This window comes from Humulus lupulus, chromosome 7, assembly GCF_963169125.1.
Source record: "Humulus lupulus chromosome 7, drHumLupu1.1, whole genome shotgun sequence".
NCBI lineage: Eukaryota > Viridiplantae > Streptophyta > Magnoliopsida > Rosales > Cannabaceae > Humulus > Humulus lupulus.
The window spans coordinates 17,568,754-17,586,551 of NC_084799.1; positions in this window are offsets into that span (position 1 = coordinate 17,568,754).

Here is a 17,798-nt window from a genome sequence, read left to right on the forward strand (position 1 = left end):
TGTTGCTGCATATCGGGCTCTAATTCCCAGGTTGCCTCCTCAACATCATTGTTCCTCCACAATAACTTCACCAAAGAAATGGTCTTATTCCTTAGGACTTTGTCCTTTCGATCGAGTATTTTCACTAGACACACATTTAATGACAAATCCTCCTGCAAACCCAAGGTATCATAGCTCAGCACATGCTAGGGGTCGGACACATATTTTCGAATTTGTGACACATGAAATACGCTGTGCACCCCAGACAATGATGGCGGTAAAGCTACCATGTAAGCCACATTGCCCACTCTATCCAAAATCTCAAAAGGTCAGACATATTTAGGACTTAGTTTTCCCTTCTTGCCAAACCTCTTCACTGAGATTCTTTTACTTTGAGTCACACACAGAAATACATGATCACCAACTTCAAAATCAAGATGCATGCGCTTTATGTCTGCATAAGACTTCTCTCTGCTCTGAGTTGTGACCATTCTAGCCCTGATTTTCTGAATAGCCTCATCTGTGTGTTGCACTACATCTTACCCAAGTAGTTTTCTCTCTCTCCCTGTTCATCCCAGTGAAGTGGGGACCTACACTTTCTTCCATATAGCATTTCATATGGTGCTACCCTGATGGTAGATTGGTAGCTATTGTTATAATTTGAACCTTGATTTAAACTTATTTATTAATTTAGACACCAATTTATCTTAATTAATAAATCTGCCTTAATTTCTCTTTTCTTTTCTAAATTACATAACTCTGTGAAACTATCCAAAATTGACCTGGTCAACTTTGATAATTCTAATTGATAATTAAATCAATTAATTGAGACTATCTAGATGATTTTATCCAAGGTACAGTGGGGACCATGGGCCTATGAAATCAAGCTCCAATAAGTTATCATAAATCTAACAAATAAATTTACTAACTTATTAATTCCTCGTGACTCCACTAAAGACTTGGAATTGCACTCTTGAATTCATAAAATGCTCTATAAGAAATATAGATACATTATTAATTATTCATTGTTACAACCATAATTGTCACTCAATCATCTATAGACGGTCTACAATGAGATGGGACTAAAATTCTGTTTTACCCCTCATTGTATTTTATCCTTTGTTATCCAATAAATTAGCATTTGTGACGTGGCGAATAGTCTCTTGACACGTGGCTGACACCTGGAGCGTCTGCTAGAGTATCGACCAGGAGACACACCAGAAGCAGGACAGACCTGTCTTTACCACGACTAGACTGGTCGATGGTTCTGCTGGCAAAGCAACATTTATGGAAGATCTTATGAATCCCGAATTTATCTCATGCAATCTTCGGAATATCCCATGATTCAGGGGATAATATCTGTAACAATATTGGGCAACCCTCCATGAGCCTATAAATAGCAGGAGATGGCTCATGGGAAGGGACATTTGGGAGCCCGGAAATCATAGAGATTATAGAAATTATCTGAGTAAACTTGTATTGTTTAGGAGGAGTGTTGAAACTCATTGAACCCAAGTTCTCTGAGCACACTTTTGATCCCATATCAATATCATTCTAAGTGGACGTAGGTCATTACCAGATCCTGGGGCCGAACCACTATAAATTACTGTGTTTTCTTTACTTTTGTCATTACGTTATTATCTATATATATTCGTCTATATCATTCATATTTTGACTCCGTGTCAGTTGGCTAAATCGTGGGTCAACATTCTGGTGCTTTCATTGAGAGGACGATTCATCGTTGTTGATAAAACTAATGGCGAAAGCAGGGAAGAAAGCTGCTCAGACCGCCGCCGCTGCACCGTCGAATCCGCCACCTCCTCCTCCCCCTGCAAGCATGGCGGAAGATGAGCCGCAACTAGATTTTGAAGAGGAGGAAATGGACGATGCGACTTTGAGGAGCACCTTGGGCACGTTGCAGGAAGAGTTGGCTAGTCTGAGAGCCAATCAAGAGACTGCCGCAGAAGCTATGGCAAGGCAGCAGCAGGAACTTGATCGTCAGCGGGCGGAGTTAAGCGAGAGACAAGCGGAGGTGGATCGCCGCCAGACTGAGGCCATGGCAGCTCTTGAAGCGGCCTTGCTGTTGGCCAGAAATCAGGCCGCGCCTGCCTCGCAGCCTAACCAACCTGAAAATGGGCCACCCCAGGGAGGTCCCAATCCTAGCCCACCGATCCATCCTTCGAGTCCGCAAAGGCCTGAACAGCCCCAGATGCCCCATGACGACGTCCCACTGGACCCCGAGGCAGATCCACCATCCCACGCTGCTCGAGGTAATCCCCCGCAGCAAAGGCAGAATAGGGCCGAGCGACAGCCTCGTAGTCCTAGACGCCGCGAGAATGATGGGCCACACCAAGCGAACAGGGGTCACTACCCTCCTGGTAACAGGAGAGACTCGGAGTTAGGCTCTGCGGTCCGTGGATCCCAACGGCATGATAATGCACGGGGACATCGCGACCAGCGCAGGCCACCCTCTAACGCTCGGGGTGTTTCTGCCAGAGACGGGAATAGAGGGAACAACCAGTCTTACCACAGCCAGTCAAAGTTCAAAGATGGCCACGGCTACAACGAGGCTGACTCAGGCAAGGACAATGCTGATGGGAGGAACGAAAATAGAGGTAAGAGCAGGAGCCAAATACCTCAAGATGATCAACCAAATAGACAAGATGCTGGGGGGCAACCCAGGCAAAATAATGTCTTCAACCGGCTCGGAGGTAGCGAGCAACGGAGAAGAGAGGAAGATCTAAGAGACATACTCAATGATCGTCGAGAGAAGCATGGTGAAAACATCCCCCCAGCAGCAGAGACCGTAGCTATTCCTACTGCATTGCAAGCCCAAATAGACGCACTAAATCAGGCTGTGCAACAGCTGGTCGGAGGAAGGACCTCTTACATCGATCACGATAGAAGAAAAGGCACTCCATTTATCCAAAGAATAGCCAACGCAGAGACTCCTGGCAAGTTCAAGATGCCTACGCTCCCAAACTTTGATGGATACGGGGATCCCGTCTCGCATGTGAATAAGTTTGAAATCCAGATGGACATTCAGAAAGTGTCCGAAGACGCTCGGTGCAGGATCTTTCCTGCAACACTTTCTGAAGCCGCACAGGAATGGTTCTTTAAGTTCCCACCGGCAAGCATAGTTTCCTGGGAAATGTTCGTAAGGGAGTTCTATGGACAGTTCTACGCAGGTCGTGTCCACCCGACCGAAGCAAACCAACTGGTTGAGATCCGCCAGCAAGATGGAGAATTACTAAAGGATTACATCCAGCGCTTTATGCGAGCGGCAGCCAGAGCAAAGACAGTCGGAGACGAAGGAAAAATGATGGCTATAACCGCGGGAGTGAGGCGCCATTCGCCCCTATGGAAAAGTCTTCGTAAGGATGGGGTTAGAACCACCCAGGAGTTCTTAGACCGAGCTGATCGGTATATCAAGCTCGAAGAAGCCATTGCCGATGATGGAAAACCCTCGAACAAGGGTAAGAAGGCTGCCGAACTCGCCAAAGCCGCCAATGGCACCAAACCAAATGGCAACGGCAACGGCAACGAAAACGGCAACGGTAATGGCAAGAATGGTGGGAAACGGCCACACAATGAGCCTTCCACCTCCGACAATAAACGAGCCAAGGGCAATCGTTATGAACCTAGGTTCACTAACTACACTGCCCTCGTTAAGTCTCGAGGAGAGGTTTACCAGGCCACAAGCTCTAGTGTGCCCTACAAGAAACCTGGGCCCATTCGAAAAGACATTTCAAAAAGAGACACTACCAAATTCTGTCGTTACCATAACGACTACGGACATGACACCAATGAATGCAACCAGCTAAAAGACGAAATTGAGTTCCTCATTAGACAAGGACACTTGAGAAGGAACGTACGGGCCTCGGGAACTTCCCAACGAGAAGCTCCAGGTGGCAACGAGCAGACGTCCACACGCCAACGCTCGCCACCATTACAGCCTGCCCCCGTAGCCGGAACACTTTTAACCATCTGTGGAGGCCCGCACCTCGCAGGAAATAGCGGAAAGGCTAGAGAACGATATGCTCAAACTCTACGCCACGACCAGGACATCGAGATGATGACTGTGGAGGACCGAGCGCCGAAAAAGGCCCGCTCAGAGGAGTGCGGGATAACCTTCTCTGAGGGCGATGCCCAACACGTCCGGTTCCCACATTCCGATCCGCTGGTCGTAGATATCCAAATGGCTAATATGATGGTAAAAAGAGTACTGGTCGATACAGGAAGTTCAGTGAACATCCTGTATAAATCAACGCTGGAACGCATGAAGCTGTCCGTGAAGGACTTGGAGCCCTGCAATCAAACCATATACGGCTTCTCGGGAGAAGGACTCGCACCAGCCGGAATGATCAAACTCCCAGTGACAACGGGAACAGCGCCTGCCTCAAGGACGTTACTCGCCACTTTTGTAGTGGTCGACTGTCCTTCAGCGTATAACGCCGTTATTGGAAGACCCATACTGGTTGAACTGAGGGCCATCATCTCCATGTGGCATCTAGCCATGAAGTTCCCAACAGACGCAGGGGTAGGATGCGTTTTGGGAAACCAAAGGGAAGCCAGGGAGTGCTATAACGCCTCGATCACAAAGGCAAAAAGTGGAGCATCGAGGAGCGCTACCCTAGAACGATTGCAGATGACGGAAGACAGACAAACCCAATCAGGTGGAAAAGTCACCAAATAGGGTGTTGCCCAAAGTGAGGATATAGATTTGGATCCTCGCTTTGGGGATTTTGAAGAAAATGTTGGACCCGTCGAGGACCTGGAGGAGGTCCAGCTCGATGAAAAAGACCCGACCCGAATCGTAAGGGTTGGGAAGAATTTAGAACCCACCGCAAAGCAGGCGCTGGTGGAATTCTTGCAAGAGAACCAGGAAGTTTTCGCCTGGTCGCATAAAGACATGGTCGGAATAGATCCTGCAGTGATCAGCCATGTCCTGAACATAAGCAAAGTCTTTCCACCGGTGCAACAAAAAAGAAGGCTGCTCGATAAAGACAGATCAAGAGCCTTGAAAGAAGAAGTCGAAAGATTTAAAGAAAATGGGTTCATCAGGGTGGCGTTTTATCCATCATGGGTCTCCAATCCGGTGCTGGTCCCCAAGCCTAACGGCAAATGGCGGACCTGTGTGGATTTTACAGACCTCAATAAAGCCTGCCCAAAAGACTGCTTCCCACTCCCGAGGATCGACCAGCTAGTCGATGCAACTGCTGGGCATGAGACCCTCTCGTTCATGGATGCGTATTCAGGCTACAATTAGATCAGCATGCATCCCCCTCATGAGGATCATACCAGCTTTCGGACCGATACTGGCATATATTGTTACAAAGTAATGCCCTTTGGACTGAAAAACGCAGGCGCGACTTACCAACGACTGGTCAACCACATGTTCAAGGAACTGATCGGAGTAAGCATGGAGGTATATGTGGATGACATGCTGGTAAAGTCCAAGAAGGCTGAAGGACATGTGAGGGATTTGCGAAGGTGCTTTGATGTGTTAAACAAGTACCATATGAAGTTGAATCCCCTCAAATGTTCCTTTGGAGTCGGGTCAGGAAAGTTTTTAGGGTTTATAGTGAATTCAAGGGGAATCGAGGCCAACCCCGACAAGATAAAAGCCCTGATTGATATGAAGTCGCCAGAAAAGATCAAGGATGTCCAAAGCCTAACCGGAAGGATAGCTGCCCTTAGTAGATTCATCTCAAAATCAACTGACAAGTGCGTTCCATTCTTCAATCTACTTAGGGGAAATAAGAAGTTTGAATGGACAGAAGACTGCGAGCAAGCATTCCAGACAATAAAGGCTCATATGTCGCAACCTCCCATCCTATCAAAACCAATCGAAGGAGAGACTTTGTATATTTATCTGGCGATTACCGAAGCTGCTGCTAGTGCGGTACTGATACGGGAGGAAGAAGGCGTGCAGAAAGCTGTTTACTACGTCAGCAAAAGGCTTATCGGTGCAGAATTAAAATATCCATCGATCGAAAGATTAGCATATTGCCTAATTCTAGCTTCCCGAAAGTTGCGACCGTACTTCCAAGCCCATCCTATCACAGTTCTGACCGACCAGCCCCTTCGGCAAGTCCTCCAAAAACCTGAGGCGGCTGGACGACTGTTAAAATGGGCGGTCGAATTGGGACAGTTCGACGTAACTTATTCACCGCGAGCAGCAATAAAAGGGCAAGCCTTAGCCGATTTTATTGCGGAGTTCACCGAACTCCCCAGCAACGAGTTGTGCGAAAAGCCTGAGGCGCCCATGCCTCAAGACAAGACTCCTTCATGGAAACTATTCACAGATGGATCATCTAATGAATCTCACGCTGGAGCGGGAGTGATATTGATAACGCCCGATGGGCATCGATTTCACTGCGCAATCAGGTTTGACTTCGCAGCGTCAAACAATGAAGCGGAATACGAAGCACTCCTCGCTGGACTGAGAATGGCCAGGGATATGAACATAAAAGCGCTCGATATTTACAGCGACTCTCAGCTGGTCGTGAATCAAGTCCTGGGAGAATATCAAGCGCGAGGGTTAAAAATGATGGCCTACCTTAACAAAACAAAAGATTTGCTAGCACAGTTTACAAAATACACCCTCCAGCAGATTCCGCGAGACCAAAATTCGAATGCAGACGCCTTGGCCAAACTTGCAAGTGCTAAAGATGCTGACACCTTGAACATAGTCCCAGTAGAGAGATTAAGTGAACCAAGCATTGATGCGGCCGAAGCCAGCATGGAAATTCGAATGGAAGATACATGGATGGCGCCTTACCTGGAGTATCTGACAAATGGGACATTGCCAGCAGATAGAAACAAGGCCAGAACTCTGCAAAGACAAGCTGCTAGGTACATAATGCTCGACGGTATTATGTACCGAAGAGGATATTCAATGCCACTGCTCAGGTGCATTACATCAGAAACAGCTAAGGAACTCATGAAAGAGGTGCATGAAGGCTTCTGCGGAGATCACGCTGGGGGGCAGAGTTTGGCGAAAAAAATTCTCCGACAGGGCTATTTTTGGCCAACGATGAACGAGGATTCAATGGAGTACGTACGAAGGTGTGATAAATGTCAGAGGTTCTCCAAAATCCCACGAGCAGCTCCAAACGAGCTAAAGCAGATGCAGAGCCCGTGGCCTTTCGCAATATGGGGAATAGATTTAATTGGATCGCTGCCAACAGGAAAAGGAGGAGTAAAGTACGCAGTTGTGGCAGTCGATTACTTCACAAAATGGGTCGAAGCTGAACCACTCGCAACCATCACAACCAAGAAAGTTCTCGACTTTTTCATCAAGAACATTGTATGCCGGTATGGTTTGCCCGGAAAAATAGTATCAGACAACGGAACCCAATTTGACAGCGACCTGTTCACCGATTTCTGCGAGAGGCATGGGGTAATTAAGAGCTTTTCTTCAGTCGCACACCCCCAAGCGAATGGACAAGTCGAAGCTGTAAACAAAACCCTCAAGGACACCCTGAAGAAAAGACTTGAAGAAGCTAAAGGAGCATGGCCAGAACAACTACCTGAAGTCCTCTGGTCGTATAGAACATCTCATCGGACAGCCACAGGACGTACCCCATTTTCCTTAGCTTATGGGTATGAGGCCATGTTACCCGTCGAGATAAATCCCCCCTCACATCGGCGTTTAACGTACGATCAAGAGCAAAACAGCCAGCTAATGCTGGAGTCCTTAGACTCAATTGACGAGATACGAGAAAAATCTCAACTCCGAGTCGCTGCTTATCAGCAAAAAGTCGCCCGGTACTTTAACTCCAAAGTTAAAGAAAGAAGATTCAACATCGGAGACTTGGTGTTACGACGAGTTTTCTTGAATACCCGCGACCCCACTGCTGGCGTGCTCGGACCTAACTGGGAAGGACCTTACCAGATTGAAGAAGTCATTCACCCAGGCACCTACAAACTTGCACGCTTAAATGGAGATCTCGTTCCACGTTACTGGAATGGAGAACACCTGCGCAAGTATTATCAATAAACAGCCCTTCTTAAAGGACTGGCTTGTTCAAATTTTTCTATTAATTTTTACAAGTTTTGCAAAGAGGGTTAGCCACGGTGTATGGCTAACTGCTCGTATATGTAAGATTCTGTTTAAGAATCATTCGTAAAGACATGATTAGTCTATTTTTAATACGAAATTATAAGGGACTGTGCTCAGCCAGTCGTTCTTGCCAACCTTTGTGAATTTACATCTACAAGTATTTGTTCATTACGTGTGTTGTTTTGCTGTATTACAAGTATCATTTTTCCGCACGAACAGGAATGTTCGGACAGGCCATGGTCAAGGCAAGTGACCAAGGACCTAAAGCTCCTCGATCACTTGGGGGGCATATAAGGCACATCGATAGCAAAGCATACTCTCAAGGTATGTAAACACATGAACAAAATGAGTGAAAGCATGCTTCAAGTACTTAGAGTATTTTTTCAAAATATATGTTTTGATAAATCATGACAAAGTACTATGCTAAGTTCGGTCATACGGACAAACGTTATAATAAGTAAAAATATTATAACACCAAGAGTTAAGCTTTTACACCGCAAGCATTGCTGCTTGAATGTAATTGTTCAAACAAAAAGATTTACTGCCCGTGCAGCAAAGTTTAAAAAGAAACTGTTGTTTTTACATTGCGACCCGTGGGTCGCATGTTCAAAAAGAAAGAAAGACAGTTAAATAAATTAAGAGGCATGGGGGGCAGGAGGATCCTGGGCAACAACCTGGTCAGTCTCTTCCTCGATGGTTTCTTCATCCAAACCAACGACGCTTGGGGTTGCAGGAGTCGCAGCTCTTGCCTCCTCTTCAGCCAGTTGAGCAGCGCACCGAGCCAACTCCGCAACTCTGACTTCCTCTGAAAGGTAGCTAAAGTCAGCACCCTGATTGTGTTTCCAGAAGTTATAGAAACATCGGAGTGTCATCCTTTTGTACATTTCCAGATTCTTGGAGTTGTCAAGCTCCGACTGCTGCACCTTGCCCTCGAGAGTGGCAATAGTCTCGTCCTTAGACTTAACCACCCCCTCCAGATGCTTGATTTCGCGGAGATGAGTTTTGTTGTACGACTGGTACTCTTCCCTCAGCTTAACCGCTGCATCTTTTGCAGCTTCAGCCGCGGACAGTTTGGTCACCGCTGCATCCCTCTCTCGGACCACCGTCTCCAACTCCTTAGCATGTTTGGCCTCAGCAGCCGAAAGCTCCTCAGCCGCCTTCACCTGATGTTTCTCGAGAACTTTAGCCTCAATCTGCTCAAAGTAGGCCTGGGCCCGGGTACGAGCAGTAATGGCAGAAAGTAAGGCCTATAAACGAAAGAAAAAGAAGTCAAGACTTATCACGAGGGCTGAAAAAACAAAGACTCGAGGAATAAAGAAATACTTACGCTGGAGATCTCGTTCAGAGCCCTGTTCAGGATCTGATCGACTGGTAGCTCTTCAGCTTGGATCATAGCGGCCCCAACACGCTCACCTTTGCCTATGCGTTCAATTCGATCCTTAGCGGATCGGATGGTACGGCTCACGAGCCTGGCCTCATGAGCCTCTTCGCGAGAAAGATGCTCCCTAGCAGGCGCAGGTGGAGGGTTGGACCGAGCAGGGGTGTTTTGCTGATCAGAAGGAGCTGGAGGAGGGGTAGGAGTTCGCCCAGTTGGCGCAGGACTTTGCCCGGTTGGTGTGCCCTGAGGAAGGTCTTCTGGTCGACTCTTCTTGGCTGAAGGTCCTTGACTGGTTTCACCAGTTCGTTTCTTTGACCTCCGTTGAAGTTGAGGGACTTCCTCTTCCTCTTCGGCCTGGTACATGTCAAAGATATTGGGAGTCGACATATCTGCATGAAAATAAACACAAGAGGTTAGTAAGGGAAGAAAAAGGTGAAAGTAAGTAATACAACAGAAAGAAGATAATAAAGTGAATACCCGAGCTACAACTACTGGTCGCTATACTATTGACTCTATTAATCATATACTCATTTTCTGGCATGAAGAAGTTTGGCCCTAGATTTGGAGCATATGTAAAGTTACCATCCCCGTCAAACATGTGACAGGGGATTGGCAGACCATTTAAAAGCGAAATAACGTTACCATTGTCATCAGAAGACTCTTCCAAGTCAACAACTGGTTCTGTGGCCTTTTCTTTCCACTTGCCTTGGGGAGCAGAAGGCCTTTCTGCAGAAGGGCTGCCCGTGGGTTCCCTGATCGTAACTCCTATTGGCCTCCTCCTTGGAGAGGGCACAGGAAGTTGCTGCTCGGGAACCCCCCCGGCAGTGGGTTCGTCCGTTTCGGACCCTCTATTGTCATGGCGAGGAGCCAGAAGGCCAGACGACCTCAAATTCTTTTCTAGTGTCAAGGTCTTGACACATTTGGTTGCGGCAGACATCTTGGCCAGAGTATCAGACCTCGACACCATGTCTGGTGTGGGGGTCGGGCGCATCCAGGGGCCTGAAAAGCAGATCAAGTTTGAGAAATGACGAAAGGAAATACTCTATGATAAAGTATCGACCAAGGCAAAGACAAATTCGTACCTCCTCTCGCGAAGGCCAAGTTGTTACTGGATATATCCGGAGTAAAGAAGTACTCCTTGTTGTAATGTCCCACGTTTGATATATGGGTAGTGCCACTCAAAAACGTCCGGCCAGTTTCCTGATGACAGAAGTGAAAAAAGCCCGTCCCGTTGTGTTGAGGATTGGACTTGAGGTCAAAGAGGTAGTTAACCTCATGAGGTGAAGGTTCTGGCCATTTGTTAAGTTTGTACAGGACATAGAGTGCAGCCAACATCCTATATCCGTTAGGGGTTATTTGAAAGGGAGCGACGCCGAAATAATTGGCCACCCCCACAAAGAAAGGATGAAGAGGGAGATAAGCCCCCGCTTCAATGTGATACCGGGACCAGGCGCTGTTTGCTCCTCCTGGACGATTAGCCCTCTGCTCCGCAGTAGGACGTGTAATGGTTACCCCCGTTAGGGGGTATTTTCTGAAGCAGTTGGCGACCATCCGAAGGGTCATCGAACTGGCTGGAGGAGTGTACCACTCGACATCAGGCGGATTGCGATGACGAGGACGAGCCCTAGTTTGGATATTGGGGTCAGGAACAAGATTCTCTCGACCACTGGTCGAGGGAGCCCCCGCCTGCGAATCAGGCTGGGCAGAAGAAGAAGGGTTACTTTCAGATTCGGGCCTTTTCTTGCCAGAGGATTTTGAACGGGCCATTGAAGGAGAAGGGTGCGGTCTGGAAGAGGCTCGTGAGAAAGGTATCTGGTGGATGCGATCAGCTGGTTGTTCTTATCCCTCGAGCAGTTGGGCGAGGAGGTCGTCGTCAATGGGTCTCTCACCTCCCCACAAATCTGGCATTAAAATCTGCAAACAGAAGAATGGGGAGGCAAGGTCAGAGGAATCTAGGAGGTTCTTAGAATAACGCTGGTCGAGTATAAAAGCTAAGCCTTTATATAACAGCATTCTAACTAAGTCTCTCTGTGCAAACAGTTTAAAAAACGGACCAAAAGGGTGAAAGTGAAAAGTTTTCCTGAAAAGCTTTTTCGACTCCCCTTACGGCGGGAAAAAATTATTTCTAACTGGCTTAAAAAAATCGAAATGATACTTCGATCCTACATCCTAAAAAGCACTGATCCTGGGTTTTAAACCTACTCATAAGCCTACTTTGCCTACAAAAACATCTTATCTACAGGCGTTCAAAAAACCAAAAACCAAGAGATTCAAACAGTACACCATTTAAAAGCATGCACCACGAAAGGTTAGAAGCATGGAGTTTCAAAGTAACTTACCAAGGAAAATGGTCGTGAAGATGGAAGTGAGAGTTTCAGGAGTCAATGAGCCCACCGTCTGATCCTACAGCACAAAGGAAGGTTCGCCGGAGAGAGTAAAGCTCTGGTTTTTAGGGTTTTCGACAGAGAGGTGGCGTGCATAAAAAGGAAAGAAGTGGCTCAAGTAACCTTATATAAGTTTGTCTTTGGTATTCAAAAGGCGTGATCATTAGTTTTCCATTTTCGAAGTATGGGGAAGCGTGATGGCCGTCAAAATTGTTTCTGGGAAACTGAAAAGCCTTGATTAGACAGGAGTGGTTTGCTTTTTTCAAGAACGCACGAAGGGCTCTGACACGTCAGGAGGGGTTACCGAAGGGTCGTTCGTTCAAAGTTTATTTACTGTTCGTGGTAAATAAACTTTGGGGGGCAAATGTTATCCAATAAATTAGCATTTGTGACGTGGCGAATAGTCTCTTGACACGTGGCTGACACCTGGAGCGTCTGCTAGAGTATCGACCAGGAGACACACCAGAAGCAGGACAGACCTGTCTTTACCACGACTAGACTGGTCAATGGTTCCGCTGGCAAAGCAACATTTATGGAAGATCTTATGAATCCCGAATTTATCTCATGCAATCTTCGGAATATCCCATGATTCAGGGGATAATATCTGTAACAATATTGGGCAACCCTCCATGAGCCTATAAATAGCAGGAGATGGCTCATGGGAAGGGACTTTTGGGAGCCCAAAAATCATAGAGATTATAGAAATTATCTGAGTAAACTTGTATTGTTTAGGAGGAGTGTTGAAACTCATTGAACCCAAGTTCTCTGATCACACTTTTGATCCCATATCAATATCATTCTAAGTGGATGTAGGTCATTACCAGATCCTGGGACCGAACCACTATAAATTACTGTGTTTTCTTTACTTTTGTCATTACGTTATTATCTATATATATTCATCTATATCATTCATATTTTGACTCCGTGTCAGTTGGCTAAATCGTGGGTCAACATCCTTAAAACACTTAGTTCCTTATAAATGATATTTCAGTAAACTAATATTAAATATTGAAATGAGATCTCTATCATTTAGCACCTTGAACCAAACTAAAAGGAAACTATCATTTCACTTCTTCATTAGAAGCTATAGATGTTCGTATTTATGATTAACACTCCCACTCAATTATACTACCGAGTTCCCAAGATGTAAGTATGGGCTAGTCCGTAGGGTAAGCTGGTAAAGAACAAGTCAAAGAACTTGAATAATACAACCAGTTAGAATACTAACCACTCAGAATTGAGATTGAATTGATCTATGGTCAACTATATGATATGACTAGAATAGATAATAACGAGATGTTTACTTATCCTATCTACTATCAATATCGATCCAGTCCGATGTAACAAATACATCCAATCTTATCTACTTTGCTAATGTTCTAGAAGGAACATAACACTGCTATGTGTAAGTAGATCATATCATAGATTGGCAAGTCAGTGTAAATCCGGTGCACTGATTAATCTTATGACTAACTTATTTTGAACATATAATCATATTTATATTCCACTGTGATTATGTCACTATAAATACGATTAGCTATATGCTCGAGATTTAATAGAAGTTTATATTAAACAAATAATCATGAAAATAAAATATGTGAGCAAAGTGATTGACCAAGTCAAAAAATGATTACAAAGAAATTGGGGTTTAATTAGGGCATAAAACCCCAACACATATTGCACTACATCCTTCTTCATTCCTGACCACCAATACAATACCTTAAGGTTGTGGTACATCTTAGTTGTCCCGGGGTGAACTGAATATTGGGTAGTATGAGCTTCCGCCAAAATCTCTTTCATCAGCTCATCACTGTTTGGTACACAAATACACCCCTTGAATCTGATCAATCTGGTATCTGGCATAGTGAAATCCTTGACATTCCCATCCGCATCTCTTGCTTTAGGTCACTTAACTTCTTGTCTGCATTCTGCCCTTCCCTGATCCTTTATAACAAGGTGGACTGAAGTGTAACCTTTGCAAGTTGTCTTGTGATCAATTCTAAACCAGCACGTTCCATGTCTTCCAGGATCTTCCTTGATACTCCTTGAAAAGAATAAACCATTCCCGGACCTCTGCGACTAAGAGCATCAGCTACTACGTTGGCCTTACCGGGGAGATACATTATCTCCTAGTCATAATCTTTGACTAACTCTAACCACCTTCTTTGCCTCATGTACAATTCCGTCTGCGTGAAGAAATACTTTAGGTACGTGTGATCGGTGTAGATTTCACATTTCATCTCATAGAGGTAATGATGCCAAATTTTTAATGCAAACACCACTACAACTAACTCTAGGTCGTGTGTTGGATACCTTTGTTCATAATCTTTCAATTACCTCGAAGCATAGGCAATTACTTTACCATACTACATTAATACACAACCTAATCCTTGCTTTGATGCATCACAATACACCATAAACTGTCATCCATCCGATGGTAAGTTGAGTAATGGTGCCAATATGAGTTAACTCTTCAGTTCCTGGAAGCTTTGCTCACACTTTTCTGACGAAATGATTTTTTTAGATTCTTTCTCGTGAGTTCCGTCAATAGTGTAACTATCTTCGAGAACCTTTTCATAAATTTCCTGTGATAACGTGCTGAACCTAGAAAACTTCTGACCTCAGAGGCATTCTTCAGTCTTGCCTTGTAACGCCCTGGTTACTCCAAGACCATTATTGTGAACTTTAAACCATGCTTAACTCGCTAAACAAGTCATTTGGTTATAAACATGCATCTAGGTATTATTAATAGGCTAAGGTAAAAAATCTCGATTCAAAAGGAAAGGATTTATTTATTTAAAACATACATGGGTCCATAAAAGCGTTTACAAGTTATTTACAATAAAAAATGGTCATTACAGTGTAAAAATTACAACCCGCCGACCTAAGCGGCAAAATATAGGGTTAACCCCTAGTTCCTCTAAGAAACACCTTGGCCGTGGTGGTCAAGCGGCCGCATATGTACACATCGCCACCTAAGCTCCCCACTCAAGGCTGGGTGAGCTTTTCTTTCCCTTTACCTGCACCACATAGCACCCGTGAGCCAAGGCTCAGCAAGAGAACTCATTACTGCATGTATACAATATCAAATGATGATTATGATAATCATACTGGACTTGTAGCCCTAATCAGATAATATTGAGATTCTAATAATCATGCTGGGGCGTGTAGCCCTAATCAGATGGTGACTGATGAGTAAGTCACGATCTTAAACCAGATGAGTGACTATGGAGTCACAAACTTGAATCAGATAAATGACTAATGAGTAAGTCACGAACTTGGGCCCCGCACCCTTAGCCATGTGACGATGCAGTCACCTAGGCCTTCTGGCCCTGGCTCTAAGTAACTAGCCTTTAGACTAGACAAGTGCTTTTGTTTTCATCGAACTTAAGGTCGGTCAAGCATTTCATGCTTATGACGATAATGCTTATGTCGATTAGATCTAATCTTTTTCGGCTTGCGTTAAACACGCTAATACCGTTCTTGACTCGTAGGTCAATACCATACGACCAGTGCTCAGTACTATTGTCGAACTTGACTAATGAGTCACAACTTCATAGTCAGTACTGACACCATTGCCGATTCCTGACTCATAGGTCAGAGCCATTCACAGATAAGCAAGATTGCTAAGCATTTAATATGCAATCAATGTCCACATATATAACACTCAACATGCCTCATAAATAACCATGCATGTCACATACTGGGTGTAGTTTTCTTACCTCTGGTTCGAGAGTGAAACAATAAAAGAACGACCCTTGAGAATGATTGATCCTTTGATCCCTTAGCGGTCACCTAGTCATAACCAAATATAACTTCCATCAATAAAAATGAGCAATAAAAGGTTCTTGATCTAAACCTCACTCCTGAGACCTCGAATCGTACTCAATCGGTTAGTATATTCGATCCCGAGCCTTAGGAATTGAAACCCCAAGCCAAAAACCCTCAAAAGTGCCCAAAATAGGACCTTGGAAAAATAGGGTAGCACTGCAGCGCTGCCCCCCTAGCGCCTAGGTGCTACAAGCAGGGATGCTTTCCTAGGATAGCACTGTAGTGCCCATACCTGGGCGCTGTAGCGCTAGAACTAGGGTGAATCAGCCCTGGTTTTTCCCCTTTCAACTTCTCCACTTCCCAACCTTCAAAACCTGAATCCAAACCTCATCAAAACTCACAAATGAACCCAAATACCCATTCTACAAGTCCTAGGCATCAAAACCCAACCAAACTTTGCCAAAAACTTCCATCAATTCTCAACTATCTAATCCAAAGTTCCAACTGAAAATCAATAGGAAAACAGAGTATAAACCAAAGTTTTTATAGTTAAAATCTTACCTCAAGCTCAGAATTACACCCTCTTCAATGGTAGAACACAACCCTAGACCCTCAAGGCTTGATTCCCTAGCTTGATTCCTCAATTGGAGCTTCAAAATTCAAAGAGAAAAGAGAAGGAAAAGATGATCGAGAGAAGAAAGGAAGAAGCTCTATTTTTCTTAAGCTTTCTACAGCTTCTATGGTTGATATATATCCTTAGGTCAAAAGACAAAAATACCCCCAAACTTAAGTAAAACCCTTAACAACCACTGATAACTCTACAAAATAGAATTATTTTACCACATTTTTTATGTTAATTGTTGCTTAGTCTTTTATTATTTAAGTAAATTATTAAGTTTTTAAGTAATTTTTAATTTATTAGTCTTATTGTAATTTGTTAGATTTTATATGTTTTTATAGATATTTTATTATTATATGTTGTAGTTTAATTATTTGTAATTAATATTGTTAAGTTAAAAGCAAAAAGATACAATTTTGAGCTTAAATGTTTAAGTAAATTAATTTTTAATTAATATTTTCATGGAACTTATGTTGTATATTTTATTATTGAAAATATTTAGTTTTAATTTAATTTATGTTTACTTTTGTAGATAATTTGTTGCATTTTTGCTCTTGAAAAGCAAGAAAAATTGGGTAAAAATGGCATTTTAGGGACAAGGGGACAAGGTGCATTTGATGGGCTCAAGAAGGGAAATGGCAGGGGAGAGAGTGGTTGGGTGGCAGGTGGGTCGGATCTGGGCGTGGGCCCGTGGGGGCTTGCTAGTGAGCTGATGGGCCGAAGGGGTTGGCTGGCAAGGAGGAGGCCCGAGTGGGCCTGGGTTTTCGACTAGGCAAGAGGCCCGAGTGGGCCTGGCTGGTAAAAACTTGATGGACCCAAAACGGGTATGTTTTAAAAATCTATAACTCACAAGCGCACGAATCGTATATGAAATATAATGCTCGTGTAAGCACGAGATCGAACCCAAAGGAGTTGTCTAAAATTAAAAAGAAAACTATTTTAAACCAAAATTAATAAATTCTAACTTAGCTCCAAAGATTGATGAGATTTAATGTCATGAACATAAAATAAAAGATTTATTTAAGAGAATACAAATAAACCAATAATGATTTGAAAATAAGTGTTAAAAAGAAAGATTATTAAGATACTAGAATCCACAAAATGTAAGTTTAATAATACTTATTAGTATATTGATTCCCAAGTTTTAGTGATAGTTAAAATAAATCAAACTATCATTTTCCAAATAGATTTATACTTTTAAGAATAAATTATTTCTAAAAAGATAGGATTTTTCTTCACTTTTCAAAAAAGTATAATTTCAAAGTATTTAATGTGAATCAACCTAATGAAACAACAAAAAATCAAATAACATTATTTATAAGGCAAAACATAATATTTTTGTTCTAAGCATTGGATGTGTACAATTTAATGACACATCTTACACAAAGAATATTATGTTTTGCAAAATGAAGAACAAAGTGCAATATTATCTAACAATCCAAAATATGAGATATTAAAGATAAAAGACATATATGAAGAAGAAAAATCCATAAACTTTGTTGCATTACAAGGGAAATCAACATACAACATAAATATTATCTAGTTACAAGTTGCTTCATCATGATCCTAATAATCTTATGAAAAATATTAGAAGCACAT